An 8,566-nucleotide genomic window follows, 5' to 3' on the forward strand; every position below is an offset into this window, starting at 1 on the left:
TCCAGTTTGAGGTTAAACTGGAGGTTAAACTTGGAAATGAAGAAAGCAACCCCTGGAGGCCTTTTGGATCGAACACGTTTAACCTCCAGTTTGAGGTCAAACTGGAGGTTAAACGTGGAATGCTCCTGGTGCCTCTCTTGCTTCTGGCGTTTAACCTCCAGTTTAAGGTTAAACTGGAGGTTAAACGTGGAATGCTTCTTGGTGAGAAAGAAAAGTGTCGAACACGTTTAACCTCTAGTTTAAGGTTAAACTAGAGGTTAAACGTGGAATGCTCCCTTGGTTCAAATCATCATTCTGGCGTTCAACCTCCAATTTAAGGTCAAACTAGAGGTTAAACGTGGAATGCTTCTTAGTGCCCTTTCTCATTCTGGCGTTTAACTTCCAGTTTAAGGTCAAACTGGAGGTTAAACGCCAGTTACAGCATTTCCTCTCTTCTCATGATTTTGGCGTTTAAGCTCCAGTTTAGGCTTAAACTGGAGTTTAAACGTCCCATTTGAATTTCAAGCTTCCTTCATTGATTTTGTTGCTTCCTTGCCTAGCCTCTCTTCCCTGAAATCATCCAAACAATTGCATCAAAGTCTTGCAAAATTTCATGAGAATTCATCCATTCATAGCATTCAAGTAATATCACTAAAAATTCATGGAATTTGCATCAAAATCATAATGTTTTGGATGGTTCATTGCTTTGTTGTTCATTTAACCATTCTTGGTTACTTTAAGCTCAAAAAAAATGCATAAAACAACTAAAACTAACAGAAAAATGCTAGTGAAACTAGCCTAAGATGCCTAGGCATCACAACACCAAACTTAATACTTGCTTGTCCCTAAGCAAGTCCTGAGTTATTTGAGAAGAAAGTATGAAACAAAAGGCAATTACATTGGCTATATTAGCAAGCATTTGAAGCTCATCAGAAGGGTTTTATGCAGAAAGTTGCAGCATCACTTTTTCATACATATCAAGTAGGATTATCACTTTTTCATTGCATCCATCAAACACTGCTATGGCCTCTTGTTATTCTTATGTCCTTGGCACTTTTTCCTTTCTTTGTTTTTCTTTTTCTTAGAGCTCTTTGCTCCTTGTTTGCTCAGTGTCATGTGTAGCACAAGCCTTTGGCAATTTTCTTTTTCTTATCAGTGCATTACACATATCCACTACAGGCATTTTAGTTCACATTTCTTCTTGAGATATTGGTGCCCAGCACCTCTTTGTGTAACTAAATGTTTTGTAGCTAGGTTGCTCTTGATAATGGACTTTTGGTTGATAATCCCGGGTTAGTTAACCCAAGTTACCAAGTGTTGAAACACTCCACAGAACCTATTCATCCAAGCAGATCCTAGTACATAAACACCACAGGCATATGTCTCAGAAGTTCAAACCATTGGTGCCTAGCTTATTTTCTCAATTTTTTTGCTTTTTGCTTTTTGATTGCCCTTTTCAGTGGCTTTTTCTTCTTCTTTTTCTTTCTTTTTCATGGCCAAGGACATTTATTAATCAAGATCCATAGACAATATTCAACTTCTACACAAAAATGATAATTCTACACTCAATTTCTAGTGAGTTGACTAAACAATCAAGCATGCATACCACCACTTAATTCTACTTGATTTGTCACTAATTGAGCCAAATTACTTTTGTTCAAACTTTTATTTTATTTTTGGAAAAAGAACAAGCATGGCAAGCATTTGTTTAAGAAGGTGAAGTTATATCCCAACATCTAGGCATTCACTTTATTTAAAGCAATAAACAGACAAATATACTAAAAACTTCACATTCCAGAAAGATCCAACAATTGGAGTTTAAACCAGAACAAGCATGCTTTTGTTTGCCTTTTAAAGAATGATCACAGAACAACACCACCTTGTGAAATTTCTTGTTTTCTCTTTGTTGTCAGGAAACAATTTGATTTCTTCTTCTTTTTCTAGTTGTTGCTTCATGTTCTTTCTAAGATCCTTGTTTCCTTTCCTGCAAAGAGTGATGAAGTTGCTTGCTTCTCAAGCACTTGAATGGTTAGCTCACTATATATGGGCAAGTGTCTGAGTCTTAAGTTGGTGTGTGAACACCAAACGTAGTCTCCTACTTACTCCTTTGCTCTTTGAATCCTTGAATTCTCCTTGGAATGAAGTCGCTGCTAAGGATTTTAAGCATTTCTGTGATTGCTTAGAATGGTTATTCCTTACATATAATTCAAAGGTTGTTGTGTTCAGTTGATCTGTATAGTGGAACACCAAACTTAGAGTCACAATTTCCCTTTGAATTATTGATTCACGGATTCATTGTTTGGTGTGAAACACCAAACTTAATTCTTTGCAATGCACAGAAACTACTTCACCTTTTTATTGAAACAAATAAAAGGAACAGCAAAAGAGTATTACCTCAGGTTGGGTTGCCTCCCAACAAGCGCTTCTTTAACGTCATTAGCTTGACGGTCAGCTTCAGTTGAGGTGATATTTAACCTTGTCCTTCTCCTCCACATCTCCCAAGTAATGTTTGAGTCTTTGACCATTCACAGTGAAGGTTCGTTGTGACTTTTCTTCCATGATTTCTACTTGTCCATATTGGGAGACTTTGGTGATAAGGAATGGTCCAGACCACCTTGATTTTAGCTTCCCTGGAAATAGCTTTAGCCTAGAATTGTAGAGCAATACCTTTTGTCCCTCTTCAAATTTCCTTGGGGCTATGTTGCTGTCATGTTTCTTCTTTGCTCTTTCTTTGTAAATTTTGGCATTCTCATAAGCTTCACCTCTGAATTCTTCCAACTCTTGAATTTGCAACATCCTTCTTTCTCCAGCAGCTTTGCTGTCCAAGTTCAAGAGTTTCAAGGCCCAGAATGCTTTGTGCTCCAACTCCAGTGGCAAATGGCAAGCTTTTCCATATACTAGTTGGTAAGGAGACATTCCAATTGGTGTTTTGAAAGCTGTCCTATATGCCCAAAGAGCATCATCTAGCTTAATCGACCAGTCCTTCCTTGAAGTTCCCACAGTCTTTTCCAGGATTCTTTTGAGTTCCCTATTAGATATTTCTGCTTGCCCACTTGTCTGTGGATGGTATGGTGTGGCTACCTTGTGTTTGACTCCATATTTTAGAAGCAATGCTTCTAATGGTTTGTTGCAGAAGTGGCTTCCTCCATCACTGATGATTGCTCTTGGAACCCCAAAACGGCAAAAAATGTGTTTTCTGAGGAAGTTCATGACTACCTTATTATCATTGGTTGGAGTTGCTATTGCTTCAACCCATTTGGAGACATAGTCTACTGCCACAAGAATGTAATTATTTGAGTATGAGGTGGGAAAGGGTCCCATGAAATCTATCCCCCATACATCAAACAATTCAAGTTCCAGAATGAATTGTTGTGGCATTTCATTTCTTCTTGGCAGGTTCCCCGCTTTCTGGCATTCATGACAGTGCTTCACTAGTTCCTTTGCATCTTTGAAGATAGTAGGCCAATAAAAACCACACTGCAACACCTTAGCTGCTGTTCTTTCTCCTGCAAAATGTCCTCCATAAGTGGAGCCATGGCAGTCCCATAAGACTTCCCTTCCTTCTTCCTCTAATATACATCTTCTGAGTATGCCATCCGAACATTTTTTGAACAAGTATGGTTCGTCCCAGATGAAGTATTTGGCATCATTTACCAATTTCTTCCTTTGATGCTTGTTAAATTCCAACGGCAAACTCCCAGTGGCCTTGAAGTTTGCTATATCTGCAAACCAGGGTGCTTTGTGAATTACCATGAGTTGTTCATCAGGAAAGCATTCATTTATATGTGTGCTTTGTATGCTTCCTTCTTCACATGGTATTCTTGATAAATGGTCTGCTACCTTGTTCTCTACACCCTTCTTGTCTTTGATTTCAATGTCAAATTCCTGCAACAAAGGAACCCATCTAATAAGTCTTGGTTTAGATTCTTGTTTAGCAAGTAAGTATTTTAAAGCTGAATGATCAGTGAAGACAATGACTTTAGATCCAATGAGATAGGATCTAAATTTGTCAAATGCAAAGACTATTGCCAAGAGTTCTTTTTCAGTGGTTGTGTAATTCCTTTGGTTATCATTCAAGACTTTACTGGCATAATAAATCACATGTACCAAATTGTCTTTCCTTTGTCCTAACACTGCCCCAATAGCAAGGTCTGATGCATCACACATCAGCTCAAAAGGTAAGTTCCAATCAGGTGGGGCAATGATAGGTGCAGAGGAAAGTTTTTGCTTCAAAAGTTCATAGGCTAGTATGTAATTTTTATCAAATACAAAGGGTGTATCAGAGACAAGCAAGTTACTCAAAGGTTTGGCTATTTTAGAAAAGTCTCTAATAAACCTTCTGTAAAAGCCAGCATGTCCCAAAAAACTCCTAACTGCCTTGACATTACTTGGTGGAGGTAGTTTCTCAATGAGTTCCACTTTAGCTCTGTCCACCTCAATGCCTCTATTAGAGATTTTGTGGCCAAGGACTATTCCTTTTGTGACCATGAAATGACACTTTTCCCAGTTTAATACTAGGTTGGTCTCTTGGCATCTCTTAAGCACCAAGGCAAGGTGGTGTAGGCAGCTAGGAAAAGAATCTCCAAACACAGAAAAATCATCCATGATAACCTCAATAAATTTTTCAATCATGTCCGAAAAGATGGACAGCATGCATCTTTGGAAAGTGGCAGGTGCATTGCACAATCCAAAGGGCATGCGTCTATAAGCAAAAACTCCATATGGACAAACAAATGATGTTTTCTCTTGATCTCTTGGATCAACTACTATCTGATTATAGCCTGAGTATCCATCCAAAAAGCAATAGTAAGCATGTCCTGCAAGCCTTTCAAGCATCTGATCCATGAATGGGAGTGGGAAATGATCTTTTCTGGTGGCTTCATTGAGCTTCCTGTAATCTATGCACATCCTCCATCCAGTGACAGTTCTTGTGGGTATGAGTTCGTTCCTCTCATTTGGCACCACAGTTATCCCACCTTTCTTGGGAACTACATGGATGGGACTAACCCATGGGCTATCAGAAATTGGGTAGATTACCCCTGCCTGCCATAACTTCATGACCTCCTTTTGTACCACTTCTTTCATGACGGGATTCAATCTTCTCTGAGCTTGAATGGAGGGTCTAGCATCTTCTTCTAACAAGATCTTATGCATGCATATGGATGAACTTATCCCCTTCAAATCAGCTAGGGTCCATCCAATGGCATCTTGATGGGTTTGTAGCACCTTGATCAATTCTTCTTCCTATTCTTGGCTCAGGGCAGAGCTAATGATAACAGGATGGCTCTCATCACTACCCAAGTATGCATACTTGAGATTAGGGGGCAATGCTTTGAGCTCAGGTTTTGGTGCTTCCTTCTCTTCCTTCACTCTTTCTGGCATGCTTGGCATGGTTGTTTCAGCAGCCTTAATGTCCCTCACTTCCATGTCATTGGTGAACTCCTCCTCTGCCACTTCCTTTGTTGTTTCCTCAAAGGTTTCTTGTACTGCAATGTCCACTACATCCACCCTCATGCATTCCCTTAGTGATTCTGATGGATAGCTCATTGCCTTGAATACATTGAACACCAATTTCTCATCATGTAGTCTGAGAGTGAGTTCACCCTTTTGGACATCTATGATAGCTCCAGCAGTAGCCAGGAAGGGTCTTCCCAGGATTATCGAGGCTTTGGCTTCTTCTTCCATATCTAACACCACAAAATCGGCAGGGAATATAAAATCTCCCACTTTCACCAACAAATCCTCAACTATTCCATGAGGGAATTTAAAAGTTCGATCTGCCAATTGGAGGGCCATTCTTGTTGGTTTGGCTTCTTCAATCTTCATTCTTCTCATCATGGTTAGAGACATCAAATTGATACTGGCCCCTAAGTCACACAAGGCCTTCTCCACCATGACTTCTCCTATGATGCAGGGGATTTGGAAACTGCCTGGATCCTTCAATTTCCGAGGCAATTTGTGTTGAATGATGGCACTGCATTCTTCAGTCAACAACACAGTTTCCTCATTTCTCCAGCTTCTCTTCTTGGTCATTAATTCCTTTAAGAATTTTGCATAGAGTGGCATTTGCTCTATTGCCTCAGCAAACGGAATGTTGATTTGAAGCTTCTTGAAATCTCCAAGAATCTGGAGAATTGGCCATCTTTTTCTCTTTTCATCAAACGTTGAGGATATGGTGCTTTGGGTGTATAAGGCTTCAGGACCTCTTTTCTTTTTCTTTTGTTGCAGAAGGTGTAGAAGATTGTCCCTGTTCCTTGTCTCTCACATTTTCCTTTGCTTCATCCTCTGTGGTTTCCTTTGAGATCTCCTTTAGCTTCGTTCCACTTCTGAGGGTTATGGCTTTACATTCTTCCCTTGCAATAGCCTTGGCACCATGAGAAATGCTTGGTCCAGGGGTTTGCTTAGACAAATACACAATTTAATTTTCTAGCTTCTGGATGGCAGCTCCTTGGTTTTGCAAGTTGGAATTTACTTCTTCCTTAAAGGCTTTCAATTCTATTATGTCTTGACCCATGGTTGTAAGCATTCTTTCTATCTGGTTTAATTGATCTTGAAATTGTTGGTTCGGATTGGATTGGGCAGGTTGGTTATTTTGGCCATGATATGGTGGTTGGGAGTAAGTGTTTTGTGTGGCTTGGTATGATCTTTGGTTGGAGTTTTGGTATGTGGAATTGTTGTGTTGGTTGTGGTTGTAAGGTTTGTGGTTTTGTGGTTGAGTTTGCTGGTTTCCCCACCCAAAGTTTGGGTGATTTTTCCATCCTGGGTTGTAAGTGTTGGAATGTGGATCATATGATTGCCTTTGTTGATTTCCCACATAATTGGCCTCTTCCCAATCACCTCCTTCAATGCTTACTTCCTCTTGATCTTGTGTGTGTATTGCAGCCACTTGCTTTGTGTCTAATTTCCTGGTGAGCTCTGCTAGTTGCTTGGCAAACACCTTGTTTTGGGCTAGGATTGTATTAACATGGTTCAGCTCCATGACTCCCTTAGTGTTGTGCCTCTCTGAAGCATAGTAGTATTCATTCTCAGCCACTGTCTCAATCACTTCAATGGCTTCTTCCACAGTCTTTTTTCTGTTCAATGAACCTCCTGATGAATGGTCTACAGCCTTCCTTGATTCATAAGAAGTCCATCATAGAAGATGTGCAATTGCACCCAATCAGGGAACATGTCTGGTGGGCATTTCCTTGTCAATTCTTTGAACCTCTCCCATGCTTCGTAGAGCGTCTCACCATCTTTTTGTCTAAAAGTTTGAACCTCAGATCGAAGCCTATTGACTCTTTGTGGGGGATAGAAACGTGCCAGAAACTTGCTTTCCACTTCATCCCAGGTTGTTAGGCTATCCCTTGGGAATGATTCTAGCCACTTAGCTGCCTTGTCCCTAAGTGAAAATAGGAACAAGAGCAGTTTATAGGCATCTTCCTGGACTCCATTGGACTTCACAGTGTCGCAAATTCTCAGGAATTTAGTGAGATGTTGGTTTGGGTCTTCATTGGCACTCCCACCAAACGAACAATGGTCTTCCACCAGTGATATTAGCTGTGGTTTGAGTTCAAAATTGTTGGCTTGAATGGGTGGTTTCTGAATGCTGCTACCACAATTCCCAGAGGTTGGGTTTATGTATGAACCAAGAACCCTCCTCTCAGGAATGGCATTGTTTCCATCAGCCCTCTCATGGTTGTGAAATTCTCTATCCATGTTGAGATCTAGAGCTTCCTCAAAGTTGTCCTCAGATTCTCCTTCATATTCTTCTTCTCTCAATGCTCTCTTCCCTCTTGCTTCCCTTCTAAGTCTATGAAGGGTCCTCTCTGGTTCGGTATATGGAGGAGTTGATGTCTCTCCTCTCCTACCTGTCATACAAGAACACACCACAAGCAACAAATAAGTGGAATACTCTTGGTTAATGGAAGAGTATTGGTTAGAGCAGTGAGGAATTAATTCAAATAGTTATTGGGTTAGTGAGTTAGTTGCTTGAATTTAAAGGCATAAAGAAAGAAAAAGCAAATCACAGAGTGCAGAAATCAAAATTCAACAAGTAACTTGAACTAAATTAACAAAACAAGAAAAATGCTCAATCTAGTTAACTTCCAATTTGAGAATTGTCAATCGAAAACCAATCCCCGGCAACGGCGCCATAAACTTGATGCGCTATAACTGGGTATAGCTACGATAAGGGAAATTGCACAATCGGCAAAATTCCTTCCGCAAGTGCACCGGTTATCGTCAAGTAAAACTCACAATAGAGTGAGGTCGAATCCACAAGGATTGGTTGAATGAGCAATTCGAATTAGAAGTTTGATTAGTTGAGCGGAATCAAGAATTGGGTGTGAATTGCATAAAGTAAATTGGCGGGAAATGTAATTTGCAAGGAATTGAAATGACTGAATCTTAAATTGCGAGAATTAAAGTGCGAGAAGTTAAATTGCTGAAATTAAAAGGGAATTTGGGGTGATTGCATAAATTGAAATTGCAGAATGTAAATGGAAAAGGATATTCAGAAAGAGGAGTTCATTGGGTGTTAGGAGATATTGAGATCTCCGAATCAAACATTTTTATCTCTTCCTCAACCAATGCATTCATTGAATTT

The 8,566-nt window shown here is 39.9% G+C and overlaps 1 non-coding gene across 1 annotated transcript; it reads left to right on the forward strand.

Moving 5' to 3' along the window:
* The first annotated feature begins 7,147 nt into the window (after nucleotides 1-7,147).
* LOC112805100 (small nucleolar RNA R71) lies at nucleotides 7,148-7,251 on the forward strand. The gene has a single exon (XR_003203710.1). It is a non-coding gene; the product is annotated as a small nucleolar RNA R71 (small nucleolar RNA).
* The last annotated feature ends 1,315 nt before the right edge of the window (nucleotides 7,252-8,566 follow it).

The sequence above is a fragment of the Arachis hypogaea genome, chromosome 5, assembly GCF_003086295.3.
Source record: "Arachis hypogaea cultivar Tifrunner chromosome 5, arahy.Tifrunner.gnm2.J5K5, whole genome shotgun sequence".
NCBI lineage: Eukaryota > Viridiplantae > Streptophyta > Magnoliopsida > Fabales > Fabaceae > Arachis > Arachis hypogaea.